This window comes from Cyprinus carpio, chromosome A11, assembly GCF_018340385.1.
Source record: "Cyprinus carpio isolate SPL01 chromosome A11, ASM1834038v1, whole genome shotgun sequence".
In the NCBI taxonomy this organism is placed as follows: domain Eukaryota; kingdom Metazoa; phylum Chordata; class Actinopteri; order Cypriniformes; family Cyprinidae; genus Cyprinus; species Cyprinus carpio.
In genome coordinates this window covers 18,959,359-18,977,286 of record NC_056582.1, presented here as the reverse complement: position 1 = coordinate 18,977,286, position 17,928 = coordinate 18,959,359, and the positions used below count along the sequence as shown (strand labels likewise).

General features: G+C 36.7%; 1 protein-coding gene across 2 annotated transcripts in view; it reads right to left on the bottom strand.

Annotated features, from left to right (window-relative positions):
• The window catches only part of LOC109068606 (sodium-coupled neutral amino acid transporter 3-like), a 44,044-nt gene extending 27,412 nt beyond the window's left edge, over positions 1-16,632 (bottom strand). Inside the window, exon 1 of one of the 2 annotated variants that reach the window (XM_042766658.1) lies at positions 16,430-16,632. The gene's annotated coding sequence lies outside the window, so the exon portion shown is untranslated. The remainder of the gene's footprint in view (positions 1-16,429) is intronic. The other variant, XM_042766659.1, reaches the window with a different exon arrangement.
• Positions 16,633-17,928: the final 1,296 nt, after the last annotated feature.

Genomic DNA, 17,928 nt, shown 5'->3' with positions numbered 1-17,928 from the left:
ATCATTTTAAAAAAGAAAAAAAGAAAAAGGAAGGTTTCGTCAAGACAGACTCTGAATGACAGCCTGAAAGTTTTAAATTAATTTTTTTTTTAACTTTCCTTTACAGGCCTTAGAGACACACAGAACTTCCTCTAATACTTTGGCTCTTTGTATTTCTTTCATGTGTTTCTTCATTCTTGCATGACAAAACAGCTCCATCAAACCTCTGCCACTGCCAAATTAACTTTGCAAAACAGCCAGTAACCTTTTAACCGATACCGTACAACTGAATAAGTCGTCACTTTCCTGACTCTACTGAGAGATATTGTTCTCGCTTTCCTCCTTTCACTATATGGCTCCTGATGTCTCTATAGCTGTTTTTGTGGTCTCTTCCTGCCTTCATTGGTGCATGACTCCCTGTGGCTGCTTATGATAGACCTGTTGGAGTGCTGAGTCCTGAAAGCACAAGCTGACATGTGTCTCCAGGCTCCCATTTGGCTCCCTGGTATTCCCAATACTGGTCTGAAAGGACGAAGCCTTAATATCACATTGGCTATAAAGCATGAACAGAAGTGGGGGAAAGAGGAGGCGAGGGAACCTACACTCCAAACCAGCGGGTCCATTGAGGAAGCCAGTAGAACCAGCTATGACCAGCTCAGATCCAGTTCTGGCCCTCTTTGTTCATTCATTTCGCTTTTCTTTTTTTACTGCTTTCTTCCCATTCCTTTGCTTTTAATTAGGAGAAGCTTAACATAACAGCCATGCTCTCTTCATGCTTGAAACTCTGGGTTGGCATAACCTCAAGTTCCCCCTCCATCTAGCTCCCTTTCTGTCTTCTACCCCCTCGTGTCTCCCCACTATGCCCCGCAAACTTGAATTAATAATCGAGCAGAAAATGAATCGGTGTGAACTCTGAGAAGATAAACTCTGGATAATCCAACGAAATTCCACGTTACTCGGCTTGCTGCACAGTCACGCCGAGAGCAATGTGGTTGGGCAGCAAAACACGGTACACAATTGGGTATGCTGTGTGGTTTCCTGGGAACAGGGTTGGGGGAACAGAAGGGTGATTGTGCCAAGCATCATTATACCAGTGGGGCCTCCTCGGCTCAAACTCGCCAGGGCACTCGAAGGGCTGAAAAGGTAATTCATTGGGCTTCCTAATTCAAAAAAAAAAACAAAAGACATTGGGAATGTATCATGAAATGGGAAGCGGACCTATGATGGGGGCAGAGGTCTGTGCCAAGATGCTGAATGGAGAACCAGCCTGTCCTTCATGCACTCCGCTAATCAGACAGACACTGGCCTGACCGTAACAAATAGATGGTTACACATGATTGGCCGGAGGATTTCAAGGCTTTGGGCGGAGTCAATTGAGCGAACCGTAACAGGTCCCATTGTTGCATATTCAAACACATAATAGCCACTGCGTTCGCTTTGCGCCGGAACATGCGACGACTTTCAACCGGGTCTGAAAAACACAAACAGAATTTGTTTTCATCCTACTCCGATGTCTGGCAACTACTAAACACACTGGGGAAGAAACAGCATTGCCAACTGGGTCATAGCTTAAGTTTCTTGAATAATGAGAAGTTTATTCACAGATTAAATACTCAAAGCAGCCTGCTTGCAATTGCTCATCTAGACTAAACCCGCTAGAACAGACGCACACTTCCAAAGAGTCATAACATCGCCTCCCTGCTGATGTAACAATGATCCACATTCTCAAAAAGAGGCTGGGACATGCTAATCTGTACTCATTATGTCTGCATGACATCAAGCAGTCACATGCAAAAAAGCATGAATGCTGCATTTGTTGTGAAGTGATGTGATTTTGTCAGGAGCTGATTTAGCTTTGTGTCTGTGAAAAGCACTTATTAGAAGTGCTGCAACGACAAATCAATGTTCATTAAAAACAGCCAACAAATGTGTTTAAAGTGTCCATAAATTACTATTATTAAGACTGGTTCATCCCTCTCTGTCATGGGATTCCACAGCAGCGAAAACGTGAGTGCGAAAGAGGAAGAAATTGAATGGAATAGAGCAAGAGGTGGAAAGAAAGTCATTAAAGGGATAGTTCACCCAAAAATTTAAATTACCCCATTATTTACTCACCCTCAAGCCATCCTAGGTGTATATGACTTTCTTCTTTCAGATGATTACAACTGGAGTTATATTTAAAAATGTCTGGGCTCTTTCAAGCTTTATAATGGCAGTGGATGGGTGATTTTCAAAGTCTAATAAACCGATTACATCCGTCATAAAAAGTGCTCCACACAGCTCCGGGGGTTAATAGAGGCCTACTGAAGCGAATCGAATATCCATATTTATCCATATTTAAAGCTAATATAGCTAATAGTCGTACACACATTCACGAGAGAATAGTGTTTCAGCGGATGATGTAGGACGTAAGTGTAACGTAAGCTCCGGTGAGAAGTGACGAACATGGAAGCGCAGAGGAGAGCGCAAAACACTGGTCATGAATTAGAAGTACAAAATGATGATTTGCGAAGAAGAATGTCCAAGGATTTCAGTATAAGCCAAGAGGAGACTGGTTTTCCTTTGCTAAACTTGGATTCCTTTGATCCTGTAAACAAACCTTGGTTCTCGCGAGACTAGCATATTATCACTGGATCTTATGTTCTACGTCATCTGCTGGAACGTGACTCTCTCGTGAATGTGCGTATGACAAATAGCGGAAGCTAGAGATTACAGTTTATAAAGTTTTGAATATGGTCATTTGTTTTACTAAACGCTTTCTGTTTTTGTGATATATTATGTCAATGGACAATGGTAATTATACAAAAACGCAATATAAAATAATTAAACAGACTATACGTAACATATTATTTTTCCATACCAATGCGTCATGCAGGCACAATAGCGCTGTATGACAGATGTATCACTTTCATTTAGATTTTCCTTTTTATTCAAAATATCCACTGGCAATAATCAGTCATATTGGCAGCACAGAGGGGCCCACAAATAAAATATTGTCTAGGGCCTCGTAAAGGCTTGGGCCGGCCCTGGTTGCTAGAGTGTTCTGGGAAGGTGCTAGGCCGTTTCTAGGTGTTTGGTAGTGTGTTCTGGTAGGTTGCTAGGTGGTTGCTTACTAGCCCATGTCAAAATACAAAAAACCTACCCACAAGTCCCTATGATATTCTGGTCTCTATATGGCCCTGATGTAGTGTCCCTTCTTAGTCTCTCATGCTCACCAAGGCTGCATTTATATGTTTAAAAATACAGTAAAACTGTAATATTGTGAAATAATAACAATTTAAAATAACTATTTCCTATTTTAATTTAATTTCGAAAAGCTATTTATTCCTTATTCCATTTATTCTTCAGTATCACGTGATAAATTAGAATTCATTATATGCTGATTTGTTGCTTAAAAAACATTCATAATTATTATTTATAACATTATTATTAGAATCAGTGTTGAAAACTCTTGTGCTGCTTAATACTTTCGTGGAAAACGTGAATGAACAGCATTTATTTGAAATAGAAATCTTTTGTGACATTATAAATGTATTTACTGTCACTTTTGATCAATTTATTAAGTCCTTGCTGAATAAAAGTATAATTTCTTTAAAAAAAAAATCTAATAATAATATCTCTACAGCTTAGCTTTCAATTAGAAAACTAGCCTAAGTTGTGCATGTACTGTATGTTTAATACTAATAATAACACAAGAAGTACATCTCTCCTGGGGACAGTTTGATTTTCTAGAGTGAAACAGTCCTAAGATGACCCAAATAATGTGAGAGAAATATTGCTTTGTCTCCAAATACCACAGAATCTTATTTACAAAAGCAAACTGAAAGACAAAATAAGATGAATTGAGACAGAAAGAAAGATGAGAAAAAAAATAGATGCAGATATAAAAATCTTGCATTCCCTTAAGTGAGACCAGTGAGACAGCTGATGCAACTCCAAGGCATCAGTGACGTGAGCAGAGCTGCATCAGGACGTCACTCGGTCCAGGGGTTTACACAACACTGGAATGTTTGCCCTCAGCTTTCAGATGTGCGTGAGCTGTGTTCGTGGTTTGGTGTCCTGCTCTTAAATGATACCTGCTGTGTGACTGCTTACAGACATACCAGCTGCGTGTATCTGGCATATACTCACACACCTCTGCTATTAAATTTGTTAAATATAAATTGTAATATCCAGACTAATTTCTCAGTCAAAAGCTTCAGGTCTTTAATTAACTGATGAAGGATTTGGAACTGCTGCGAACAGTCCTCTGTCCTCCCTACCACCTGGATTATAATCTCAGATTAACTGTATTCTGTTATATTCACTCTATTCCAAGAAAAAAATAATCCGGTTATTACTAAAACAACATTATGGGAGACTTGTTTTAGCTTTATGTATTGGGAAAATTTAAGGGGCTCTTCCCTTTTGTAAAAAGACAGTAACAAAACAAAAATCACAAAAATTCTACATAAAAAAATGTCCTCACTCTTATTTTAAACACAAATGACCATCTTCAGCAGGAAAACACAAAAGTAGTAATTTTGCAGAATGTCCAAGCAGAACCATTTTATATAATGCATGGGAACTATTATTGTCGAGGTCCAAAAATGACAAAAAAGCATCATAAAAAGTAATCTGTACACCTCATTAATATGCATAAGTGAATGAGAGATGCAGTGCAAGTGCATATATTTGTGATTTTTGGAGCCTGACTGCCTCAATTCTCTTCACGTTCTATGGAAAAGAACAGCAATACTGCCCAATTCCACAGAAGAAATAAAGTCATACGGGTTTGGAATGACATGAGATTGAGTAAATGATGACAAAATTTTCATTTTGAGTAAATTATTACTTTAATATCTGTACTTTTATATTTATGCATTTAGCAGATGCTTTTATCCAAAGTGACTTACAGTGCATTCAGGCTAACATTTTTTACCTAACATGTTCCCTTGGAATCGAACCCACAACCTTTTGCGCTGATAACACAATGCTCTACCACTGAGCCACAGGAACACTGTAGGTTGGTATAATCTTACAATTCCCTCCACAAGAGAGATGGAGGAGGTTAAACAGACTATGAGATAGACAATGACGTTTCTCTCCTATTTTAGAAGTGCAGCTAATACAGCGATGTTTTAAATGAGTCATACCCCACAAACACAATCCAACACACATTCACACAAGTGCAGAATATGTTGGATTTTTTAAAGCCGTCACACAGGCTAAACTGGATTAGAACAGCATCACATGCCCGCCTGACTGCAGGATAAACATGTCTTCATTTGCCATCAAAAATAGCACAGAACATTCACACTCAGTCATGTGACAAGCAGAGATGTATAACGCTAGCATCACACCGTTCATCCTGTGATGTGAAGAGCAGACGTTCTGTCAAGGCTAATGCTGAAGTGTGTGGATAACAGTCAGCTGTGCAAGAAACAGATCCATAAACAAGACATAAACAAGCGTCTCAAGGCTGAAAATATATTTTCTGCCTGCCATAATAAAAACACCTTGTATTTCAAAGCAAAATTCAGTTGACGGTTTAAGTAACTGCTGTTTAACATAAGTGAAGGCTAGTTGATTTTTTGAAAACACCTGTTCACACCAAGGAAAATAACGATAATGATAACTATAAAGTTTAAATAATCATTCTAATTCTATGAGAATATTTGCATTCTCACCAAAACTAGAGTCAAAAGCAGGTCTATGCAGAAATCAAAAGATAAAGATGCTCTAAAGACAACAATATGTTGTGCGGTGTCAAGTTGTGGAAAAAACAGTCTTTGCATCGCCTTCCTTCTGATCCCAACACTGGAAAGTAGTGATGCACGATAAATATCGGCACAATATTAATGCGCATCTCGTCAGTAAAGCTGGTCCTGTAATCAGTGGTAAATCTCTACACGTGCGTGCTTTCATGTGGCGCAGCATTTACTACACAGAGCCGTTATTCACTGAAAAACTGCGCAAAACCATGATCATATTTTGTGGATGTTTTGCGCAGCTTGTCAGTGAACAACAGACGATATTTATTGTGCATCCCTACAGGAAAGAGAGGATGAACATTATTTAAGTTCCAGGCTGCGTCAGTAAGAACTTGGTCCTTCGTTCACTTCATTTCACCACAGATTTGTTAACAAACAGGCACAATTTGATGCAGGATTTTCAGAAAGATTGAAAATAAAAGACAATGCTGTGCCGACTATATTGGATCCGACAGTAACGTTTCACCACACAAGTTTGATTAACTGTTTTTATTACGTGGTCACTCTTGCTTTGTCTGTTATTACAGATCGTTTGATATGTAAGTTACTGAGTATTTTTGCTTTTTGAACCTAATTTACAGCAGCGTACATCTATGAAGGATGTAGGCTGTCAAACATACACAACTGTTAGCCAATCATAGCAGCGGGAATCATCCGAGTCTACAATCCATCACGCATATTCAAACAGAGCGCTCCCATGAGGGGGTCAAAACAGGACAGAAAATAGCCTATTACTTCTAAATGAAGATGTAAAAATCTTGATAACATTATAAGTGGACATCAGAGAACAGTACAAAATAATAAAAAAGACAGTTCATGACCCCTTTAAAGAGATGGAGAATTTAAAGCGGCAGCAAAAGTGCAGCACAGGGTTATAATAAACAGAGTGTTATTGTGTGTTGGTGATCATTCTTGGTGTAAAAACAAAATAACACAATGTCAGTTCTTTCAAATATCAAGCTGCCCTAGTTCATAACGGCCGTGACAAAGGCTCGGAGCAGGCCCTCACAAGAAGTCTACAAGTGTACACCAATCTACACAGGATGATGCTGGATGTCAAATGGAATGCATTGTGTCGAACTGCATCAAGAATCAAAAACATCAGTGAAAACATCAGAGCTACAGTACTCAAGTGTCCTTTGTTATCCTTTGCTCTTATCCTTATCTTATCCAGTCTAGTGCTCATCTTCATATGTTCTGCACTTCACTCCTCTTTTTCTCTTCATCTGGAGAGGATTTGAGGACTCAGTGATTAATGAGATCTGTCTGATGGAGATTAATTCCAAATACACCAATTTAGACGTCAACTGTCAACCCTTCATCCCTCTTTTAATCTGACAAATAACATGAAAATGTTCACTGTGGTTCCAAAGTTTGGAGTCAATACGATTTTTTTTCTCTATGCTCACCAAGACTGGATTTGATGAAAAGTACAACAAAAACAGTAATATTGTGAAAAAATTACTACAATTTAAAATAACTGTGTTCCATTTTAATATATTCTAAATTGTAACTTATTCCTGTAATGGTAAAAGATAATTATTTTAGCAGCCATTACTGCAGTTTACAAGTGTCCTTCAGAAATCGTTTAAATATGCTGATTTACAAGAAACATTTTATTTTAAACATTTATATTACATGCTGTTTAATATTTATTTATTTATTTTGTGGAAACCTTGAACCTTTTTTTCAGGATTCTTTGATGAATAGAAAGTAAAAATATATATATATATATATTTCTGACCCCAAACTTTTAAAAGGTAGTGTATGTGAAACAATTAATGATACACTCTATAAAATCATTTTATAGAGTGTATCATTAGTTGTTTTACATACACTACCTTTTGTTATTTTTTTAACCCAAATGCTGGGTTCAGCCTGTTGGGTCATTTTGTTGATCTACTGTGCTATTGTCGCAGCTGTGGTCACACTTTGCATTTGGCGCAAACTTAAACTCGTCTGACAGATGAGATAGCACAAGGTGAAGCTGTTTTTGATGTAACTTATCAAAAATGAATATAAGATTGATGTTTGATGATTACAAAAGACTGACTAGCCATTGAATAAAAAACATACAGGACAACTGTTCTTGTCCTATATATATATATATATATATCTATATATATATATATATATATATATATATATATATATATATATTTTTTTTTTTTTTTTTTTTTTTTTTTTTTTTTGGTTGTTTTTAACTCAGCATTTTTTAAAGTGTACAGGCCATTCTGTTTATAAATAAAGTGTACTGTAGAATAAGAAATAATTCATGCAGGTGCATCTACTATGGGAGGGGGTGATCGTCAAATGGAGGAACGTCATATGCTTCCAGCGCAACTTCCCAGCAAATTCAGAAGATCTCATTCATCCCAGGCAAACTCTCTATGGGAGGGGGTGTTTGTCTGCTTCAGGCTCAGAATGAATCTGTCAGATCTTAGTGAAGAGTTTTTTCATGTCAGCTGCCACAGTGGATGGCTTGGAGACGTCACAGGCATCAGGCACTGGCTATCATGATGAGCTTCGCCTGGCCTCTTTTTCCTCCCCTACTCTCCTTCACTCCCTCTTTTCACCCCCAACGCTTTCTGTGTCTCCTTCCCCGGAGGCAGCATGGAGTGTGATTTATAGGCCTGTGCTCCACATCCTGTCAGGGTTGTTCAGGTTCCCACACTGAGATGGCCACAGGTAGTGGAGTCAACATCACACATGCACAAACCAAGCACAGATAAAACACAGACCACTTACAAATAGTAGACCTAAAATGGTTTGACTCAACATAAAACACAAAGGGGACATGTGACAGGAAAACAACGCTATTTGTCAACCTGTCTTTTATGTTCCATGACAGTGATTATAATCCTTTGGCTGTAATTCACATTATCACTAAACCACAGCACCTCTGTGCCTGTGAAAAGACAGAAATTAATGGTCAAATTGCAAATTATTTTAATTTCATTCAAGACCAATAACTAACTAAATAAATACGACTTAGTTCAATGAAAAATTATATATTGATCATATTAATATTATAATGTGCTCTTATCTAATATTTATTTTTACCTTATTTATTTAATTTAACTTTCTTATACTTTTTTTTTATATTTGCTCCCTATTAATAAAGTTTCAAATCAGTAAATGAGGTTCCAATTCAGTTGGGATGCTGCCTTTGAAGGTACAGTAGCTGTCTTTGTAGACAGTACACAGCAAAACAGATGACACTAAAATAGAATTAAGTAAAATACTGTAAAATATAGTCCTACAATGTTGTTCTTTGTCTTCTGTAGTCAGTCTTATTTCACACTCTTCTTATCCATTAACAGTTTCTGCAGGTGTAAATTCTGTAAATAAGGAATAATGGTGAGATACTGAAGGGCTGTTTAAAGTTACAAGGATTTGGATGAAACCTCTGTGTGAAGAATAAAGCCTTAGCCAGTGAGAAGGGACAGATTAAAAAGTGTGACTAACATGAGAGATTTCATTACTTTACTAAGCTGTAAATAAATAAATAAATGTCAGGAAAAGGGAAGGAACAAGTGAAGTGCTGGTAAGCTCTCACATTAATCCAGATTGTATAAAATGATGGCATGAAGAAAGAGCATGTGAGGGCAGAAAAAATGCAGAGATTAAATGCTACTGCCTGACTGCACCGAAGTTGATAAATCACTGTAAAAAAACAAACAAACAAACAATAAATCCTTAGAATAGAAATTGAGATCCATTCACACATTGCATTATGGGTAGCTGACCCTAACCAGATAAGATCTACGATCCACATTCTTGTCATGATTCTTTTTCATGTTGGTTTACTGAGCAGTACAGCCAAACTAACTAAGCTACTTAAAAATGAAGCCATACAAGGTAACACAGATGATAATAATAATAAAAAAGCATCATAGACCATTAATCATTATTTTTTTAAAAAATCAAATAAATAAATGAATTAAATAAATAAATAAATGTGCCGCATGTTTAAAAAAAAAATATTTTTTTTAATCTAAAAACGAACTACTGTAGCTTCTAACGGATAAATCCACCATCCAGTCATCATTGTATCGGCTTTATTTTTTCCATCATTTTAAATCTTTTTGTGAGAGAAAAAAAGATTTAAAGCTTGAAAAGCTTGAAAAAAAGTATGCAACTTATTATTATTTATTTTTTTTAGTTAATCATTTTTATTATTATATAATGCTATGACATTAACTTTTTTGTAATAAGATTAAAAAAAAAGTGGCTAGAAGCATTGAGAGATTGAAAGCAAGTAAAAGTACTCACTCTATAAGTCCCATAATTAATAACAAGAGCAATCAAGTTAGAGTAATTATATCCTGCTCACTGAAAAAAGTCTCCATCTTCAATAAGAATGCGTCTTATTTTACTTGAGTTCACTACAGGTTCAGAGGCTGTGACCGTATTTGTTTTCACTTCACACAGCTTCTTCATACAGCTGCCATTTCCGGTGAGTAGGGGCATGTTTCGCTGTTAGGAAGTTATTGTGTGGCTCTGGAGAACACTGAGGCAGTGTTTGGTCAGTCAGGCGCTCTGCAGATGAGGGAAGCCTCCACATGTTGGCATGTCTGCAACAATAGAAGAGAGTAACAGTGGTCCAAACAGGGCGTATCGTTTCAGGTCGGCCCATTAAACGCCATTCTGTGCCAGTGTCCACACACCATCCCCAAACAAAGGGACACCCTCTCTTGTCTTCCCTGATGTTCTTCTCCTGAGTCACGTGGTGAGAGCAGAAGATCATGAGGGGATGTCACCATGACCAGATGGCAAATCTATATACTGCTGCCACCTCTGATGAACCACGGAGACCAATCAGAAGCCAATGCTCAGCTGACGACGTCAAGAGACCCCCAATCACATTCAAGGTCTCAAGACTATGCATTAATTTCCTCTTTAACAATAACACTATTTGATGAATAGAGAGAGACAATGTTTCATTGACTTGCAGCATACTTGGCAAGAATTAACAGCATTGTAATTGGAGTTCCATTCCGTCAAATCCTTTATCCAATCATTTAAAGTGAATTAAAGAATTTTAATTTGGGGAAACAATGACTTGTTAACCCTGTAAGGCCTGACATATGAAATGGAACCTTTAGACAAAATATGAGTATCATATTTGATACATAAGGCTTTTACAGACAATATGGAGCTCATAGTCGAAGAGCAAAAATACAATGCAATACAATACAATTATGATTGCGAGACCAAATAAACGTTTCTCAAATCAGGTATAATATTTGATACATTTAAACATGATTTTTATTTTAAAAAGTATGCATGGATAATCAAGTAAACCTAAGTTGATTCAATTCAGTAAGTGTACATCTTAAAATATTATTTACAAGGTATTCGTATGTTTACTTTTTAAAAATCAGCAAAGATTTCAGAGCAAAAAGACAAATGTATCAAGACCTGAGGGGAGAAGTTTTTAGAATTATATTAAAAGGCATTTTAGTTGCTAAAAAAAAAGTATAAACTATCAATCAGAACTATCAAGACACAGAGTAGATTGTGTACAACAGGTTTGTCATTAAAATTTGATCATGTTGATTATTTAAAGGCGTTAGAAATTTGCATGTCAAATATGATACTGTAGGCTTCAGGGTTCAAAAGATGTGTAAATGTGTAGACTATTCTGTCATCATTTACTCTGTCTTATGTTCCTTATTTTCCACAGGTTTGGAATGAGGGTGAGTAAATAATGACTGAAACTTTTTTTTATGTCTTTGCCACAGCCCTGATGTGTGCTGTGTCCAAAAGCATTACTGTACATGTGACTTACTGCCAAAACCACTTGGTTTACTACCAGCAGCTGGTTTGAACAAGACCAGATGATTCAAATTCAACAGATCCAAAAAAAAAGAAACTGGATCTTGTTTTCCGGTGGAATCTGAATCATGCACTCAATATGAATGCATTAAAAATCGTTAAGTCAGCCAGTTAGACTGCTAGACTCCAGAAAAAAAGCTGTTATTACTTTGTTTGTTTGTTGGACGATGATGCTGTTCCTGCCAACAGTGTAGATCTACAACCTCAGTGGCCAGTTCCCAAGAAATGCTGAAACATAGATGGAAATTGGACAAATGACACGATATGACACAGAGAAGAGCTTTGCCAACAAAGCTGCTGAAATTAACCAAATTTATGCAAACTGAACCATTACACAAAAGTTGCCAGTAAGACACCTTAAAGTACAGGTGCACACATTTTGTTTATTTTTATTTATTTTAAATGTATTTATTCTTATTTATTTATTTTTATTTAAATGTGTAACTATTAGGGGCTGGGTTTTGACACAAATTTCAAAATTCGATTTGATTATCCTTCACATGCTTGCAATTTGATTCGATTTTGATTTAGTTCTATTCAATATCGATTATTTTGGATATATATCAGGTAAAGGATATATCAGGCAAATTTTATCAAGGAAAAAAAAAATCTCTCAAATAATGCTGTAAAATATACCTGAGAGTCAATAATATGGATAGTTGAAATTTGCTGATTTGTATACAAACATTTAAAAATTACTCAAAGTTGTTGTAATATTAAAGTTATAATACTAACTTAACTTAAAACTACACAATTACATTTCTACTCCAATTAGTTTTTTGACATATACTGTAAACATTTAAATGGTGGCTGTCAAACATTTTTACGGATTAATTCAAGCATAAATTAATGAATATGTTATATGGTGCATATTTAGCAAAATGCTGCTCTCTAGAGACATTTTTCTAGCTGACTAATGAGTTCATGTTCACCGAATATGTTTTTCTGTGGTAAATGTGACGTTACATAACATATTGTTTACAAGTTATTGTCGTCTTTCCGCGTTTGAAACACTGATTGAGCAATTACATGAGACAGTATACGGATTTCAGTAAGTTGTACACTTTCTTTTAACAGCACTTCGGGTGTTCATTCATGTTTATTTCATGCTGTAACTGCTATTAAAGCGGAGGAGATGATCAGCCTTGGTAACTGTGTGCTGATATGTATCAAACTTTGATATTATATTCCTATATTTGTTTTTTGGGGGAATCCATACTTATACATAAACTGGGCAAATTTGGGTCAAGTGATGTTGTAAAAATCCTAGCGCACTCAAATTTTAGATTCTGTGCATGAATTTATTTTGGTAATCAAGAATTTACTTGTTCAAAATAATTATTCCACACACCAAGTATTTTAAATCAAAATGGTAAACACACAACATAGAAAATATTTAATTAAAAACAGCCAATAAAAATGGGGAAAATAACTTTTTTTTGTCCTGTATATTCTTTATTGTTCTACACAGACACTGTGTCTGAATATGCCTACTTCCATACAATATAGTAGGCAAAAACAGTATGTGAAAAGACTACGTCCGAATTCATAGCATTCAAAAAATAGTAGTAGGTGAAAAGTACCCTGGTGAACACTTCCACAGAGATTCTGGAGTGTGCATTTGATAGACATTTTACTATCCAATGAAGCCACGGGAAAGGAGATGTGATTGGCAGTGAAGCGACACTGATCGTCACATGACAGTGACAACATGACAAATGTAGTACGTGAATTAAGTACCTATGATTTCGGATGCAGCTTGACTTTTACAACTTCTGTTCTGCTATTACTTTATAAGGGTCCTGGTCACATACTGTATGATACCACCATGTAGCATATTTCTAATTGGATAAACAGATTGTGTTAACTCACTGCATGTTACAACACTCCCCGCTCGTCCCTACTTAATAATTAACAAGAATCAATTTACAACCTCAGTGACACACAATCATGACTTGCTTACTATAAATGTTTGTATAAATTGTAAAACAAAACAAGAATTCGCAAGTGGGGCTTCATACAATAGACGTCTTACATTGTGCAGTAATGGAGGTCCTGCCTGTGTTTTCAGCCCACTCCAGGCACACAACTGACACTCACAATCTGCTTGGGATGTGAAGTGCTTTCAACAGAACCAGTGATAACAGACCAGCTGCACCGTATCTGTTTAATAACGTCCTTTCTTTCTTTTTGGCTCTATTGTGTTATTCTATCCAGCATTACACATGAAGAGTGCTAATCAATGTCGTTATACAACTTCTGAATCTAAAGCTCTGGAATTTTAAATGAATGATAGGCCCAAAATGGGCCTCTTACATATTTATAAAAAAAAAATTAAATAAAAAAAATTACATTAAAGGAATAGTTCACCCATAAATGAAGTGAAAGTCCACCGACATATTTGTTTAAAAATGGCTTGGACTGTTTTCACTTATAAACGGTGCTTGATCTGTGCATATTTCTCTACTGATTTATTATAAATGCACAAATTTCCATTTCACAAGACATTAACTGATAGACTGGAGTCATCTGGATTCCTTGTGGACTATTATAATGTTTTTATCAGCTGTTTGGACTCTCATTCTGACGGCACCCATTCACTGCAGAGGATCCACTGGTGAGCAAGTGATGTGATGCTAAATTCCTTCAAATCTCTTCTGATGAAGAAACAAGCTCATCTACATCTTGGAAGGGCCGACAGTGAGTACATTTCCATTTTGGGGGGAAATATTCCTTTAAGAACAAAGTCACCTTGAGTCATGAAACCATGTGTCTTTATGGATTCAAACTCACTTGCAGCACACTAGTATTCACATTTAATGTATATTAAGCAAATAAATTATGTTTGCTTTTCATTTTCAATCTGGAGCAGTTAAAAACCAGCTGCACTGGTATCACAAATATCAGACTAATCTACTATGGCTAACATGGTTCAGATCTGACCCCTCGTCCTAGTAAATCACCTCTAATGTGTGACATCATGTCACACTTAAATTGAATTCTATATCAAATACAGAATAAATAGCCATCCCAAAATGCCGTAGGATAAGAATAAATAACCTTTGTTGAGGCAGTTCCCATTGAACCACCTTTTAAACAACTCTAAACTTGATTAGTTTTTCGAGTGTCCTAAGGGCTTGTTCCAATGATATTTCCGTATATTTCAGTGGCATACAATAAGAAAAAACAGTAATAATATAGGTCTATGTGCACATAAGAAACGTATTTCATGTAATCACCTGTTATCTTGATTTGTGATGTGTCACTTTAGATAACTGGGACACAGGGACATCTAAGACGAGGTGCATTCAGAATTAGGGGTGCACGATATATATCGGCCGATGATTAATGCGCATCTCGTCAGTAAAGCCATGTAGTAACAGCTGGTCTGTGTGAAATCACGCATCTGATGGAATTTTCCCGCTGATTAGAGAACCGGGTTTACTGACGACATGCGAATTAATCATCGGCCGATATATATCGTGCACCCCTATTCAAAATGACAGGACTAGAGAGAAATCAATGCTTTTGAAGTGATTATTATGCTCTGTCTAATGCCGTGGTTGCACAGACCTAAACAGAAAGGAAGAGAAGGAGAATGAGACAGGGAAATCGTGCTTTCACTCTTCCTCAGCTAATCACTGGTTAGAGCACAGCACCTTCAGTGCCTTAATCTACCACCTGACGTGCTCTACAGAGTGAACACACAATACTGAATATCTCGACTTCACCTAGGTCACTTCTGCTGGGTCGCATCTGCTACCCAGACGCTCTTGGATGATACTATACAAAGGCACAGGTGCACACAGGAACACAGGTAACTCATGTCCATTACCTGAAACTGTCATGTAGTGAGTGTCAACATGAAGCCAAGCCTGATAAAAACACAACATTGATGACAGAGAGAGGTGAGGTATAAACATACTAGTTATCAACTTACACAGGCAGCTAGTTCTTAGAAAGTTAATCTATAATATAATATAATATAATATAATATAATATAATATAATATAATATAATATAATATTTAATAATAATATATAATATTTTCAGGAAGATCTGAGTTTTCTATTTTTTTGTTGTTTATTTGAAAAAGTGCATAAATATCTGATTTTTAACAATTTACTGACCTTGACACACAGTCATGAGGGTCTAAGGTTTAATTCCTCTGATTTTATGATTTTCACAAAACAAACAAAATGCTTTCTGCATGTTGGTTACAATACACTTTGCTCATTGGTCAATAAACTTGTTTTTATTTATATATTAATAATATTGTTTTATATAAATATAGATAATACAGGCTAATATAGACTTGTGTTTCTTTTTTTACAAGCAGACAGACCACACTGACATTTCATCATTTGTTACTGACAGTGTCTCTCAAACCCTACTGAGCTGTCTACTTCGCATATTTGGGTAATTCATGGGCGCGTGCACTTTTTGGGGCATCGAAGACGCATGCGGATTACGATTTAGTTTTTAAATCTGCACGCGCACCTAGGATGGCCAAAAATGCTGTCTAGGCAGACACCGCACCAGGATTTGAGACATTTTAACAGACAGGAAAGTTTCTGCTGTTACTAAGCGACAGAAAGTATTCACACACTGGCATTTAAATAAACCACACAATGAATTAACGCACGTATAACAAATTAGTATATTTAGAAACACATGTTTTAGGCGTTCATTAGTCACGGGGCAATATTTTTATGTCCTTTGAGGAATTATAATGTCATTGTTACAAGACTACAACTGAAATGTGGGTCGCAACGGACTAAAAATAGATGATGGACAGATGAAATTAATTAACGTTATAAGAACAACATAATAATATTACCAACGTTCAGTCTTACCGGACGGATCTTCTTTAATGGTGATGAATAACTGAGAAACGTCCTTCAGATGAAGCTCTCCCCGTAGTTTACCTCAGATAAAACATGTAACACCACAAAATTTGAGGATGGGGATTTGAGGACCGTCCTCTATGAATTACTGCCGTTGTTCTCATAGACTTCGGAGCTCGTGAGTCGGTTTTGACGGGTTTTTAAAGTGGGCTGGACTCTTCAGTTTCCCCGCCTCCGAAATCTTGTCTAGACCGAGCCGCGACCAATCAAAATTTTCAATGGAATCTTCGTCACACACGGGACGCAACGCTCCCTTGAAGCCTGAAGTGCGTGCACTGATTGCGTTCAGCGTGTGGAGGGTCGCGTCGCTCGCTCGCATTTGATTGGTTGACTAGGTAAATAGGGGCGACGTCAGAATTCAGTCATAAGGTCACACACAACCCGCCACCGCTCGCTTGCTGTGCTGCTGATGGAGTGTTGATGGACGCGAGAAAAGAGAAACGCGCCGTGTATCGTCATACTAAATGCTGAAACTGACATCATATATAACTGTGCGCATCAGATATCTATCTATCTATCTATCTATCTATCTATCTATCTATCTATCTATCTATCTATCTATGCTGCACCTGTCTCACTGTCACTTTAAAAATAATTTGATTAAATATAATTAAAATACATAGGCTAAATATGATTTTGATACATTTATAATAATAATATCTCTGAAATTTGGCAAATTCTGAACTGTTTTTTTTAGAAGAAACGTAATTTCTTTCTATCTTTCATCCATCCATCCATCTAATAATATCTCTGAAATTAGGCAAAATATTAACCCTTTTTTTTAGAAGGGGGAGTCAGCATTCTAAAATTATTCAATGTGCTTCAAAAAGGCTTGATATTTACATTTTTATATTTTGAAATTCAGGGTAACTTTCACACATTGCATTTTTGCTAGCTCTAGACAACTGAATATATATTCTGAAAAATCTGAATGTTTTTGCCACTAAATTCTCCACAATTATGCCTGTAATTATTTGGATGTGGTGCAGAACAGAAAATTGCTTCTTTTTTTTTTTTTTTTTTTTGGCTCAGATTTTCCACAGCATGTGCATTCTGTTGATAAGGAAAAATTGTGTTTAATTTGGATTCAGATACAGGTCATTCATTAAGCCTGCAAGCTATTGGAGAGGTAAGCAGCATCTAACTCTTATTTTAGGCAGACTATAGAAGGGGCGACAGCATGTGTGCAATGGCTCTACATAAAGTAAATAATAGACATAAGTCTTATATCCGGCATGTGGCTGCATAGCAAGGATATACAATAACGACAAATCCCTAACAATTTAATGACTTCAAAGGCTGGTTTAATATTGAGCATGGATGTCACACAGTGCTGTGGCTATGGGGAGCGAGATCTTAAAGGCAGAGGCATATCCCCAACCACTGCGCCCTGCTGTACTGGTCCCAGGTGCGTCAGTACAGCTGCGTCCATATCACGCATGTAGCAC